The 15,488-nt window shown below is 40.6% G+C and overlaps 1 protein-coding gene across 4 annotated transcripts in view; it reads left to right on the top strand.

Moving 5' to 3' along the window:
• LARGE2 (LARGE xylosyl- and glucuronyltransferase 2) overlaps window positions 1-15,488 on the top strand; it is a 54,182-nt gene that overhangs the window by 1,028 nt on the left and 37,666 nt on the right. The window contains exons 2-4 of one of the 4 annotated variants that reach the window (XM_072422045.1): window positions 12,101-12,135; window positions 12,458-12,578; window positions 13,524-13,596. The exons of 1 other annotated variant lie outside the window; for it this stretch is intronic. The gene's annotated coding sequence lies outside the window, so the exon portion shown is untranslated. Of the gene's footprint in view, window positions 1-1,810; window positions 1,968-12,100; window positions 12,136-12,457; window positions 12,579-13,523; window positions 13,597-15,488 lie in introns of those variants that run through there. 2 more of the 4 variants (XM_072422046.1, XM_072422049.1) reach the window with 2 other exon arrangements.

The following is a 15,488-nucleotide window of genomic DNA, read 5'->3' as shown; positions in this document are numbered from 1 at the left end:
GGGGCAGTATATCAGGTATAGTATATGGGGGTGGTATAATGAGGGGCAGTATATCAGGTATAGTATATGGGGGTGGTATATTGAGGGGCAGTATAACATATAAGGGGACAGTTTATGGGGAATAGTATACTGGGGTGTTGTATATGGGGGGGGCAGTATATTAGGTTTAATAGAAGAGGGTGGTATTTGGGGGGGGGGGCAAAGTACATGAGTTATAGTAAATGGAACTGGTATATTGTGGAGTGTATTGGGTGTAATCATAGAGGGTGATATATTGGGGGGCAGTATATTGAGGTGGTTTATCAGGGGATAAAATTTCTAACATATGGGGTATAGTTTATGGGGGGGGGGGGGGTATATGAGGTATAATGGGCTTTTTTTTTTTTTTTAGTGGCAGTATATAGGGTGGGCTGCTGTATATGATTTATTGTATGGGGGTATATAGAGTATTCTCCCCAGAAATGTTTCAAAGCTTTAGGCGGGTGGCAGCCCCTATATTGTACCCAATAGTTTAGTAACCACTCTAAAACAGCCAGGTAGTGCACCCGGCTAAAAGGGGCTGGGGAGCACACTGGGCAGTATATGAGATATATGGGGCTGGTTTATCAGGGGCAGTATATAGGGTAGGTATAATGGGGTGTCTTGTTTGTGGTATAGTATAAATTATGTCATGTAGGGTTTGGGAGATATACTGGGAATGTTGAATTTCAGGATGAGGATTATAGAGATGGATACAGGGCTGCATGATATAAACGTATCCAGGGGACAATAATGAGCACCATATGACCCTCAGTGTATTGGAATGCAGCAAACAATAATGAGCCGTGTATTGGGGTACAATGTGTAGAAACACAGTAGGGTCGTACACAGATTGTATTAGGATAGACACGGTATATATATATATATATATATATATATATATATATATATGTGTGTGTACAGTGTACTGAAGAATCTGAGGATCCGGTGGTACTTAGGAGTTCATATCATGGCAGAATATATCAGCGGGGTCAGAATGTCTATGGAGAAATCTGATGGCACACAATATCTAAGATTGCTTCTATTATCATGGTGGCAGGGGGGTCCCTCTACATGATGGCAGAAATACTTAGAAGAATATTGGTGTCACATAGATCCCCCCCCCCCCCTTTGTGTGGTCACCTGCTCCCCACCTTTCTATAATTCGGTTTTGTTCCTCTTCCTGTACTCTATTTAATAGCTCTAACCGGCTCTGAATAATTTGCCGTGGTCAGCAGTACGAGAGATTTAATTGCATGCTGAATAATTTTGGATTGGCAAATTAAATTCCGCTTCCCACTCAATTCATCCCCCGCACAGTAAATCACAATTATCTGCCACTCTTTTAAAATGCAAACGTGAATCCTGCAGACCGCTGGTGCCGGTAATCCAAAAGAAAAAAACTCTCCACTTCATACATCTGGAAATCCTTAATGTGCATTTATTTTCCCCCAATCTTCATGTGCTGCCAATGTTTTATTACATCATTGCTTTTATTGGAGTTCAGTTATTAAAGTGTACCTGTGGCTGAGCTGTGAGGTTTATTGTTGTGTTTGTCCCACAGAGGAGCTTTCCCTTCACTTCCTGTTACTGTGACACAACAAGAAGTTTGAGGAATTCCCCTGTTGTCAGATCTCAATGTAATAGCACCCCCCTGATATTTACAATGACAACCAGCATAGCTGTTAGAGAAAGTGCGTTCCCAATCGATACTCAAGCGATATATAGAACAGATCAGCTTTGATTTTTTTCATATTTAACCTCTATTATAAATATTTTGCAGTGCATGTCCTTCTGTATACTCAAACTGCCTGTGGTGAGATGTTGGGTGCCTGGCGGTCAGGCAGATCCGATGTCTTCGATACTTTCTACAACTGGAATATTGACATCGGGAATCCCGACTTCACTGATCAGCAATGAGCATGCAATGTGTGATATAAAAGCATAAGGTATATGACAACAATAGCTGCATGGTGATTGGCCAGTGTACTTTGCTACACATGGGCATTGGCCAGAACTCTTTGCTACACATGGACATTTGCCAGTATTGCGTCATTCAAAAAAAAAAAAGCTCTGGCGTTGATGGAGGTAATTCAGACAACTTGAGAGTTTAATTTTATAAAATCACTACAGCAAACATGCGCCAGGTATATTCTATAATAAACCTCTGGGTGTCTGCATTACATCCAGCGACTCCATCATTTGTCCTTGTTCACACAAAAAATGACTCCAGAGACAGCCAGATTATTAACATTTTCAGGTTATAAGGTTGCAATGGCAGCTTTCATTCTGCTCGTCTGGAGTCCTTTAAGGGATATGTTTTGATTGTGCTTGCTGGGATTTGTAGTTCCTCCCAATCTATGAGCTCACACGTATTCATGAGAAGTCACACCGTTATATTTAGCCGTCATTATTCGTTTCTCAATGTTGTGTGATCTCACTAATACTGAAATAATGTCGCTTACTGATTCACTGGTAATGCAGTGTGATATTTTTAAGGCTGTTGGCTTGGAAGATGACAGGTGACAGAGAAGAGCAGATTGCCATTGGCAGGGCACACACACAATACTCTTACTCATGTCTGTGAAGCTTACAATCTGGCGCCTGCATGGAGGATGTTCTATTTGCAGATGTCCTGTGGTTTCCGTGGCTTTTCTTAGCTTGTGTGGCCCTTGCACTCCGGTGGCAAATTCTAAGTGAAATAGTTAATTTGTGGTTTGTATAGAAAAAGAAAACTTCCTTTGTCCATTTTTTTTTAGAAATAATGTTGGTGTACTATCTACCAGTAGATTGAAAAAAAAAAAACTTTATTAGAAATTGCTGCTAGCAAAATGGACGTACATGGACCCAAATCTACAGAAAATACATTTTTTGTTGTTTAGGTACATTTGTTTGACAACCTGTTAGCTGCTATTTTCAAAGCAGATATGTATGGCTGTTATGCCCCCTAAGTGGCAGGGTCCATGACAGCCTGTTCTATAAGGGAATAGGTTGAATAATGCTGGTTGTCATTCATTTCAGAAAAACAAGGACGCCTAGTGGCAGAAAAGAAGTACTGCAGATGATAGCTCTGGATTTGAGCTGCTTTTTATCTGAGTTTTTAATGAGCTGGAATTCTGCTTTAAAGTGTATCTAAATAATACCTGAATGATATTCAGAAGACGAATGCTGTGATAACAATTGATGTTTGTTTTCTTTTTGTAATACTGTTTTTTGGCTTTTTTACATCTCATCACTGCTGATCTTCTTCACCAGCACGGTTGCTCAGGGGTTAGCACTCCGGCCTTTGCAGCGCTAGGTCCCAGGTTTGATTCCCAGCCAGGACATTATCTGCATGGAGTTTGAAGGTTCTCCCCGTGTCTGCGTGGGTTTCCTCCAGGTACTCCGGTTTCCTCCCACATCCCAAAAACATGCAGTGAGGTTAATTGGCTTCTCCCTAAAAAAAAAAAATTGACCTTAGACTACATTATTGACATATGACTATGGTAGGGACATTAGATTGTGAGCTCCTTTGTGGGACAATTAGTGACATGACTATGGACATCATATTACAGCGCTGCGTAATATGATGGCACTATATAAATACTATTTAATAATAATAAGATAATTACCGTACTTCCTGTCTACATGCACATGCATGGCCTAACGGTGGACCTCCTGTGGACCACCTCTTTTAGCTGGGCTTATTACCCTGCAGTTTTTGGTTGGTTACTGAAGAGTTGGGTCACAATACAGGGGCTGCCACCCGCCTCCAGCTTCTTTCCACCCAGCTTAAACAAATTTCTGGGTTAAACACTGAGCAAGACATGCCTTTATATTTCTGGCACTAGCTGTCACTCAAATTACAATCAAATGTCTTCACCATAGACATGTCATTAATACAGTCTAAGGCAGGGGTGTCAAACTCTGGCCCACAACATCCTTTTTTTTTTTTTGGTCCCCGAAGGAATCCTAAATATGAACTGCAGCTGGCCCGCTGCTGCATTGAAATAGCGCCACTACTACAATTTTCGCGTCTATAGACCAGCGGCCTCTCTGCCTATGCGTGGTCCCGCATTGCACTGTTTTATAGACGCAGGGAATTGTAGTAGCGGTGCTGTTTCATTGAAGAGTAAGTTCCAGTGGTGAGCCACTCATAAAATTTGGCCCCGCATTGGATGCGTCCGGCATTTCCAGCACTCCTCCTCAGCTACGCCTGGCAGGTACCAGGAGGCTTTTGGAGTTACAGGGGCTTCAAGTTTAGTGCAGGCGGATTTAAATTTTTTTAAAAAAATTGCAAGGTTGGCCCGCGACTTTGCGAAAGTTTTTTTGGCCCACTGTGTATTTGAGTTTGGCACCCCTAGTCTAGGCCAAATTTTGGGGCCAATTAACCTAGCTGCATGTTTTTGGAATGTGGGAGGACACTGGAGTACCCGAAGGAAACCCACACAAACACAAGTAGAACCTGCAAACTCTATGCAGATAGTGTCCTGGCCCAGATATGAACCAGGATCCAGTGCTACTTAGGCCAGAGTGCTAACCTCTGAGCCACCACATATGTTTGCAAATGTAACTAAAACCTCTGTTTAATGCAAATAGTTGAAACAATGTATTTTTTGTGCTGGGAAACCTTTGTACTTTGTGAAGAGCCCTCTCCATGTGCACCTTGCCTTACAAGCTACTTAAAGATTGTTTAATCCTGGGATAAAGTGTTGTCACCCCCATAAAAGAAGTAGGTAAAACAAAGACTTCCTTGTTCTGAGAGATTACTGGATAATGAGTTTGTTGCCCACTGGAGTAAGCATACAGACTTTAGACTTTGTGCTGATTTTGCAGACTTGTTCTGGGTGTTTTCAAAAATTTTGAAGCCAGAGGGTCAGCAGGAGGGCTAATTTGCAATGTGAGGTTGCCGTGCATTTACAGCTTCATCACACCAGAAAACGCTGCTGCTTGAGGATATGCTACATCAGTAACCCTGTTGGGAAGAAGCTGTAGGTGGGTGGCAGCCCCTGAATTGTGACCCAACTCATCAGTAACCATCCAAAAACAGCCAGGTGGATACTGAAAAGTGCTGGGTGGTGCGCCAACATAAAAGGGTCTGGGGAGAACACTTTACATGTATCTACTCGCTGCCACCTGCCATCAAATGTGCAGATGCTGGTTCCTGCATGAGTGATTTCTCAGCAGCTGGGAGCCACGCAAATCGTACATTGAGGAGTCCGTTATGAACCTGACCTAACAGGAACTTTTTGCAAAACCATTAGGATCAAATATGTTCAAAGCTATGTACACACATCAGAAAATTATCACCATTTGAGTGAAAACCCATCAACGGTCCCTGATGTCAATTGATAAACGACCACTGTGCATTTTTATGAAGGAGAGCACAGCAGGGTGCCACTTGCTGGTTGCTTGTCCTCCCCCTCTCTACCCCATAAAACAGAATGGTGCTGTGTACAGTGCTCGCCTGTATCTAGAACCGATCTGTTCATGATTGTTTTCAGATACAGATGAACAGTCATCTGACATCCATTAGACATCTGTACGAGGCTGTCGATTTTTCCAACAGTGAGACTTCTTCCCTGCTGTACTTCTGTCTCTGTTCCTGTCCACCTTTTGTGTTTTCCAGAATATCCTTCTCTATCCATAAAATTGAATAGGAAAACAACAGTGCCTGGGATTAAGACAAGCTCCTATTGTGGTATACACCACTAAAAAGACAAATTATTCTATAATTTGGCATCAAATAAATGGGGCTATTGAAGATCTACCACAATATAAATCAGTTAAGAATTCTTATCCTTATTGATAGTAACATTTTTACCAAGTACAAAAATAAAATCGCTTTATTTAGTGATCAAATGACTGGTTCCATAATGATTGCCAACAATAATTAACAGACAAAATGGAGAGAAACAAAGCGGGGTTTTCATGGCAATGTTAAATGTAATAAACAATTAGTTTCAAACAAATACAGTAATGTCCTGCTGTATAAGTAGAATAATTATTGCAGTACGTTAATATCTTTGGTCCAGTCACTTGTAAATCGTATCATTACAAGACATTCATCACCTACTGCAAAGATCTTTAGTTTAGTTGTCATCCAAAGATAGCTAGACAGCTGATCGCCAACGCAAAAGAGAAAAGAAACGATTATTGCTGGCAGCTTCATTATAATATGGCTGTGAGCAATAAATAATCAATTGCAACGGTGGGCCATAAAATAAAATTGTTTAAAACTAAAATCTGGTATGGTTAAATTCTTGTAATTCCTAATTATCTTTAAAGGTTGTGCTTTATATTTACTCTTTAAACATTCTAGAAATAAGCCTGATGTCACTTAGTCCTGAAGATGCCGGATGTACAGTTCAGGGATGTATGGCCGGAGTTCCTCGCTGGACAGCACTGTGTAACCCAATTCCTGCCCATGCTATCGTATAGCTTTCTGCAGATTCTCAAGTGAGAAGTTCGGAGATCAGCGACCACAGAGAGGTATATTTGGGCACCTCTATGTATATCCCTGGATTTTCCTGGTGGCCATGGGATGTGAGGTCAGACTCCCAGACCATCTGTCTTTCTATCCCTGAGGATGACAGTTGCTGGAGAACTGCGATGAAAGGTGTGAGTGGATTTAGATTCATGGAGTGTGGTCCTATAATTTTGTGCTTATAATGCACCTAAAAATACTGGGCGGTCTGTACAACCAGAGTCTTAAAACATATCTGCACTCACAAATGATAAAATATTACAGCTTACTAGTCACTCCTAATGCAGTGGCCATATTACTTTCTTTTTGCAAGGCTGGTGATCCTGCCGGTGACAGACTTTCTAGACAGCGCTGTTGGTTAGCACTCTGTCCTTTGCAGCACTGGGTCCCAGGTTCTAATCTCGGCCAGGACACTATCTGCATGGAGTTTGCAGGTTCCCACCCAGCTTCACTGATGAAAGTGTATCCTTTCCAGCCTTAGAGAGCTTTAATAAATCAGGGCCAATGTGTCAGAAGAGGTAAGCATTAATGTACAATTCACATACATACACATTCTATAAAATCCAACTGCTTGATGACACTTTGCTGCTATGGGATACTTGATGTCATCCTAAACCAATTACAGTGTGTTGCGCTGTATTAGCGGGTTTGGCGTCATTTTCATATCGGGTGATATCCTGGTATTGATCAGGCCTCACGTATATTTGACACATCAGCTTTAACCTTTGACTATTGTGCAGTGTGAGCACAGCTGCCAGAGATAATGGTTTGTGCCTGCGACGCGCAGGTGACCGCAAAATCCCCTGCAGCTTGTACCGTAATGACTCGCTGCTGATCAGAGCAAATATTTAGCAAGCTGTGTGTACTTTGGTGGCTGACTTCTAGCACTATGTTGTCGTGTGTATTTTAGGCAGTGAACAGTTACAGTGGACCTGTCATTATTAGAAACCTGTCAAGACTGAAATAGGAACTGTCACTGCACTGAAGATATAAAGCCGAAGAAGGGATGTAGGAAACTAAATAACTTTTTTAAAGTAAAACTAAACTATATTGTTGGTTCTGTTGCTGCATCTTGTGTATAGAGCAGCTACTATGAGTTGCGTTCTGGTATCTGTGGCATACATTGGGATTGGAATTGCTCCAAATGCCCCATTATTATTATTAAACAGGGTTTATATTAACATATTACGCAGCGCCGTACGTTAAATAGGGGTTGCAAATTACAGACAGACATACAGACAGTGACACAGGAGGAGGAGAGGACCCTGCTCTGAAGAGCTTATAATCTATCTCATAACTGTTAAAGTAAAAAAACAAATGGGTACATTTTTCATGGTTTAGTGGCTTTCTAGTTTAAGGCTATAAAGCTGTACTAAGGACTGGCACAGGACACTTGTAGTGAGAAAAATGAAGGCTCCCATTAGGCTTGTGAAAATGCTATAGCATGGCTGCCATTTCTTTCTATACCTCCTAAGAAATGTGGTCAGAACTTCTATATTTACTTTGCTCCATTTCAGTGACTATGTCATAGGAAATCATTGTGACTACAAGGCGACTATAATTATCAGGGGGTCAGCAGTGGCATTCTGCATATTTCTCTTACTACAGGTTTTCTTTAAATGGATATGGAATGGGTATTTAAAGGACCAGTCCATCTAGTAGTAATATTTTAGTTATAGGTGCAGCACCCTCCCTATGGTGTTCTCACTTCCATAGTTTCTACCAATGTAGAATTTTGATGTTTCCACTTTTTCGGTTTGGTTTACCGTATCATTGCAAATTGAAAATTTGTGAAACCATGGCAGGTGTGTAAATTCAGGGGGGGTTTCCGGAGTGATGTGACTATTGTCTACCAGAATTTGTCTGCTTTTGATTTACTTTTAATTTCTTTAATCCATGTCGATCCAGAAGCACAGCGAAGCAGCTCAAAATAACTTGGAAGCAACTTAAATAGGCACCCACAAGGCAAGTTGGAGCAGCTCAGATGTGAGTCAAAGCAAATGCATATGGCTTTCAGCTTTCAAAGAGGAATTTTGGGAGCTGAGCAACAAAAGGCAGACAGAGGTCAAAGGACCTGGTCATGAGTATGGCCTGTGGGTCTCCCTGCAAAGGATCTTACCATGCCTTGTCTGTGGCAGCCATCTTGGTAGAGTAATGGTCAGCAAAACAATAGTGTCATCAGCAAATCCATCTCCAAATCTTATCAGATAATGAGAAAGAGACAGCAGTGCCTTAGGCTACATACACTTGTGCAATATTTATTGTTGGAAATTAACAACCGATCAACGATTATTCACGATTATTTTTTAGAAAAAAATAATCCAACAGTAATGTACACACACTAAATTCGATTGTTTGAACGATGCAGGAAGTGATGTGTACCAGAGACAGTGTACTGCAGAACCATCCATGATCACTGAACAACCGTACACACAATAAATAGTGGATGATTGTCGCCCAACCAGATCCACCGGGACGGTTGTTAATTTCTAGCGACATTCCTCATTTATCGACGTCGTTGGCCAGTCATTGTTTCCTTTTTTTTTGTTAACGATTATCGGACAATCCATTGTTATTCATTCATTTCCAACGACAATTATTGCACGTGTGTACCCAGCCTTAGATCTCTGTGGAGGCTTTAGACACAGGAGTACCTGCCCACTCCAATAAAAACAAGTACACTATTATTCAGGATAATATTACACATTTTTTAGGGTACGGCTTCTTCACTTTTTGCTTTCAGGTCCTACTAAGTATGAATCCTTTGTACATAAACCCTAAATTGATGACCCTCTTGTGTTGTGTTGTCTTAGAATTGTGCTGCATTTTGATGCCTTCAAAGAAAATGGAGGAAAAGTTGCCCATGGCAAACGGCAAGGTGCTCAAGTTCCTCGTATCAACTGATCTAGAAAAAATGAGTACTCAGATTTGATTGGCAGCTATAGACAATTCCTCACTGACCTTTCTCCAAGGTTCAGACCAAAGGCCCTAATTCTCCATTTAATTTACAAACATCGAGCCGTAGATTGGCTTAAATGCTTTATTATCAAGCCAGATGTTTGTGAAATGTTGCTGCGGCTCTGGAATCCACCTGCATACGCAGAACATCCGGTTATTAGTATTATGAAGGATTACCAGGCAGACGGATGAAGAGGAAAACGGTGAACAAAGATTAGTGTCCGTGCCAAATAACTTGGCCTAATCTCCTGTTCTCTTTCTCAAGTCTAATCTCGCCGCCATCCAGCCTGGGAAACTGTGCGACTCCTGCGCTGGAAGCACGACTTGTATCAGTGCGCTCTTTGTTCTAAAATGGCTGCAGGATGATTTTCAGAGTAATTGCATGCTTTTTAGTAAAAAATGGTGTATGGGAGCAAGGTTTATTTAATGTGTTGTGCAACTTTTGTGATATAAATCACCCCCCCCTTTATTTTATATAATCAGGATATCACCATTATTTAGAGCTTCCATGTCTGTGCTTCCTGTGTCCCCCTCTGCTTACAGTCTGCTCTTTGGATTAATATTGGGAATAGCCATTATGGGTGAATTTTTATTAAGTATAAATTATTTTTTCTTTACAGTGTAAAAAAAACAATATCGTGAGTGTTTATAAAACTATACGGATTTCTTTTTGCAGGTTAAACCATTTCTGTGTGCTGGGTATTTAGCTGTGTGGTCGGAGTTCCTCTTTTGTTATCTGTTTATCAGCCACAGAAGGTTAAAGTCCAATCTGGCAGGCCTTTGCGAGGTTATTTTTTTGTAGTTAATTGTGTGGATATAACCTGCAAATTCTGCCAATCTCCCCCTCCACTTGTCACATGATGTCAGATAAAGCTTTGCTGGTGCAATAGCACACCTTGTTGAGATTTGTTATCTAGTAAACAGAAATTGCATCCATTTTTATTGATCAGTGTGTGTGGACTACTGGCCTTTTGAGTTTTATCTTGTAAAGCAAACCTGAGAATTCACACTGGGCATATGATGAAAAGAAATTTCAAAATAATCAGCAGATCCAGAGATATGTGCAGCGGAAAGTAATGAAAGTAAGGCTGGGTACACACATGCAATAACTGTCCTTAGAAAAGATCTTTCACAATCCTTTCAAACGAACAAATGCATGAACAAGCGCTGTACATACAGCACCATTCTATTCCATGGATAGGGTAGGGAGACAATGAGTAAGCGGCGCAGTGCTGCGCTCTCTCCCCTTCACTTTCATTACGATTGTTCCACGTCCGTTTGAACGACGAGCACTATACACACACAAGATTCTAGTCCGATATCAGAAGTGAACATCATATGAGAATCATCTAACGTATATCTAGCCTAAAGCTTGGTCCCATCTTTCTCAATCTCCCTTTTATTGTTACATTAAAGCAGGGTTTCCCAACCTATTTAACATGGGGGGGAATCCTTAAAATAACTTTCAGGTTCTGCAGAGAACCCCCCTATAATCACTATATCCACAGCTTACAGTATATTAGTGTGGTGGTCAGTGGAGCGAATGCATTCTATATTGCTGGCCAGTGGGAAGAATGCCACCCTCTCAGATAGCCACAAAGATCGTTGGTATCAAATAAACTGCCCTGAGAATCACAAAGAAACCTCTGGAGGAAACCTGTTAAGGAACACTACCTTATATTTTAATCCAAGAGGTAAAGTGTTATAAAAGCTTCAACATTTTAATAAATCAAAGACAAATTGTAAAGCTGATCTTTTTGTTTTAGTAGGTACAAACTTGCAGATAAAGTTATGTGACAACTGAACACCCAAGCTACAGACTTATTCTGGGTTAGTGAGTTTTTAAGGAGAACTAAAAAACTGCAAGCCGGCTGGTTCTTTTTTCGCAGAAGGGGCAGATGATGTCCCTTCTGCAATACAATTATTATTACAAAACAGTATTTATATAGTGCCAACATATTGTGCAGCGCTGTTCAATAAATTGGGTTTGTAAATGACAGACAGATACTGACAGTGACACAGGAGGAGGAGAGGACCCTGCCCCGAAGAGCTTACAATCTAATAGATAAACTTGCCTGCCTGTTTGGAATTTGTTCAGGTACACTTTTGCCTCTCCTTGCTCCATCCCAGGCCTTCCACCTTTATCTAGTTGTATTTAAGGTTCAGGATCTTCAGTCATCTTGATTGGCCAGGTAGGGACGACGTAACTCCTGCGCATGGGAGGTGTTTAATTCCCAGCAGCCTCTTGGGTATGTCAGCATTGCATATTGAGCCATGCATGCACTGCTTAATGTACATTAAAGAAAACATCTTGAACACACAGATAAGTTTGTTTTTTTGCAAAAGGGACACTGTCTATCCCTTATGCAAAAAATACCCTGCTTTTTTGTGCGGCAAATCAAAGAATATATTGAAATTAAATAGTCACATGAAATTACATTTTCATATGCAGTAGTGACATATAATACTTGCTTGGTCATTCCCATTCAAAGTCATGAGATATTCCACCAATTAGCTTGATTTAGCTGCTAGAAATAATAATCTACATTATATGTCACTACTACATATGAAAATAATATTTCATGTGACTATTTATTTACAATATAATCTTTGATTTACCGCACAAAACCAATTTTCTTCCTGTTCTTTCTTTAACAGTACCTTGGCTTGGTAGAGCTGCACAGATCATGAATGTAAGTAAAACTCTTGTTTCACTGTCTGTATTTATCATTTGCAACCCCTATTTATTGTACAGCACTGTGTAATATGTAAATATATAAATCCTGTTTATTAATAATAACAGTAATAAAAAGTAAAAGTGTAAGACCAAGGGTTGCTGCATTTATAAAAGCACCAAAAGTCCTAAATCTCTCCCGCAGCTCATTCATTCAATGCAACAAGATATTAATATTTGCTGTATATTTTTTTCATTTAGATTGCACATTGTCATTTCAAGGGGCAGATGACCTCTCGTTGCTCTGTAATGCTCATTCTGCCATTTTTGTCACCACACAGCAGTCAGTAAAGCAGAATATATTTGATTGGCCCTCCGGATATATGTGAATGTTTCACTCTCCCCGTGTGTGCTCCAGAAGACGTGTCATCTGAAGTGGCTTGTTTTGTTTGACAAATATCGGTAAGCCCTGTACATGCAATTAATGTCCTCAATTCAATCAGAGAGATCATTACAGTCCCTGTCCTTGATTGAGAATTGTCATGAAGTACTGACTAGCCAATATAAACTCGTTATTTATCACCGCTTGGTTTCCCTTTTAATTTGCAGCTCATTCAGTGGCTTCCCTTGGTGAGGAATTTTAAGTGCGTTGCTTTCCATGCATGAGTGCTTTTAAGGGAATTTTAGAGTGGGTTTTGTACATATTTTTGTTAGCTATAGTTAGAACGTATATTTACAATTTTTATTGTGGTTAGGAATATATAATATATTAATATTTTGTGTTGTTTAGGCTTTGCCCAGCCATGAAGTTGCATTGTGTTTTACCGTTTTCTCACGCTGGGGAACCGCTGCCTCTTAGGAGACGCTAAGGTGGCAGCTCCACGGAGAATAAATAGGGGTAGCAGTAAGCGGTACTAATACTGCTCACTGCCACCAGTTATCAATGTGCAGACACTGGTTCTTTAAAAACCAACACTGCGGCACAAGTGACCAAGCGGCTGGCAAGGTACTGGCTGCAGGAGCCGTGCAAAATTCCTGAAACTGCCCTTAAGCCACTTGGACAAACTGTTATCCTGCAACCTGCTGACTCTGAAAATAAACCTCCCCCTTCTCTTCTCCTTATGTATGTCTCTGTGCAAGATTTCAATGTCTCTAATTAAACCCCAGTGCTCTTTTTGTAAAATGTGATATGTTGTATTCTAACGTTTCACTTGAAGATCTTATAAACTTGAAGGGGGAAAAAAAAATTCCTAGCTCATCACTTTCCTCTGTTTGATTGAACCATGGCCAGTTTTAGAGGTTGAACTTTAATTAAAAGAAAAATTGTGCTAGCAATTATTAAAGGTTTCCTTTAACGTAAAAATCGATTTTTGATAAAATTAACACAAGTACTCTCTATTTGGAAAGGAACAATTGAGCAAGCTGAAAAATATTCCGGTGTCCTAAAGAGTGCCTTCTATTGATTGTCCATCCCTAAGAGGTCAGTAAAATCTGATTTATAGTGAGTTGTTTATTACTCGTAGTTATTGGCCTTTTTCTGGTAACCGTGCATGCACAATATAAAAGCTGTAGTGATGCATTAGATTGCAATAGGTGAACTTACATGTTTGTATATAGGGAATGGAGAGTACTGCAGGCTCTGGTGTTAGTAGGTAAAACTTTTGTGAATCACTAAATACAATCGATTCTTCCCTGGATCAGTCTTGGCTGTCCGGCATCAGCTAAGGCCTTTAGGTCTGTGAACAGTTCTCAGTCAGGCTTTGTCTGAACATTGTTCAGTGTTCTCCCCAGCTCCTTTAAGTCAGGCGCACCAATTGGCAGTTTTTGGGTGATTACTGTAAAGTTGGGTCACAGTACAGGGGCCACCACCCACCTACATAATCTTCCCACTCTAAAAATTTCTGGGGAGAATACTGCTGCTGGTAGGTACCTTTTAGAAGTGTTCTCCCCAGCCCCTTTTATCAGGGCACACCAACCGGCACATTTTAGTAACCATTCAGCTGTTTGTGTGGTTACTGAAAAGTTACAATTCTGGGGCCACCACCCGCCTACAGCTTCTTCCCACCCAAAAATTCTGGGGAGAGCACTGCTGTAATATAACTGAAGATTTATGATCTCTCCATGCCTCATGTAGTCTCATTTCCCACCAGCAATGTAATTGCTTTTGTATGGGCTGTTTATAGAACCAATATTGACTTTGGTCTGTTGCCATACTGACAGATTGACTTATCAATATGCAGTTGTGGCTGGAGTCTGCTAGATAAAAGTTGATTAATTACTATGGGTAGTTGTAGCATGTGTAGCCTTGGGTTGGTATGTGGTGTGCACCTAAAAAGGTATTCAGTGCTTGATATCAATATACAATTCTTTTTCACAGATCTTTTCTTTTATGTTTTCAGTCTTAAAAGTGAACTTTAGACTAAATAGATTCAGTGTGCATATAAGGGTGCAGTTTCCATTTCCAAAGGATCTGTATATGTGTCTATGCAGACCTGAGATTTACACAGTGCAGCCAAGCAAAAGAGCTGTTGTGGAGACCTGCGCTACTGCGCTAAAACAGAACTGATGTCATTATAAAAAAAATACACTTACCTTTATTACTGCAGATCCGTTGGAAGGTTTCTTTGATTGGGTCCCACGTTGTCCTGGTATCTTCCTTCGGCCCGGCGCAGAGGAAACGTTAGGTGCCGCCATCTTCTGGGTTCTTTTTCATATGTTACCCGATCTCGCACTGCGCAGACGAAGATAGACGGTAGATGAAGATGGGGGGAAAAAGATTGCCGATCTCACTGTGCATGTGTAAGATCCGCAATTATTTTCTACCATTAATGGAGGGCCTCCTTCTACGAATGCCCAAAATCTGAGGAGAGGAGCAGCTGAAAGCCCAGGAGGCTTTTCGCTCCCATTCTGTCTTGATCCTTGCGGAGATGAAGACAGAAAGGGAAGGTGCTGCACCCTTTTTTAAAAAAATAAATACAAAATTTTCTTTATGTAAAAAGGATTGTCTACCCTTTTATGTAAAGTAAAAATGTCGAGTTTAGGTACGCTTTAAGTAATACAAGTCTTTTCCCCACCTAAAAGCTTTGATTGGCAAATAAACGTCGGCCTAAGCACGTTGCTTTTCACATGCAGGCACCAAAGACAAATTTCTACAGTATAAAAGGCTGCAAATTTAGTTGAGGAGAAGAACATACTGACTGTGAAGTATGGTGGTGGAAATATTAGGCTGCTTTGCTTCTTCAGGGTATGGACAGCTTTCATTCATCAAGTCAGCTATAAATTCTGTGTTATAATAAAGTGTTTATGATGACAATGTTAAGAGATTGAAAAAGCAAATCCTTTTGTATTTAGTTTACGGTAGTATATCACCTG

The sequence above is a fragment of the Pyxicephalus adspersus genome, chromosome 9 (assembly GCF_032062135.1).
Source record: "Pyxicephalus adspersus chromosome 9, UCB_Pads_2.0, whole genome shotgun sequence".
NCBI classification, from domain to species: domain Eukaryota; kingdom Metazoa; phylum Chordata; class Amphibia; order Anura; family Pyxicephalidae; genus Pyxicephalus; species Pyxicephalus adspersus.
This window is presented reverse-complemented; position numbering and strand designations above follow the sequence as displayed.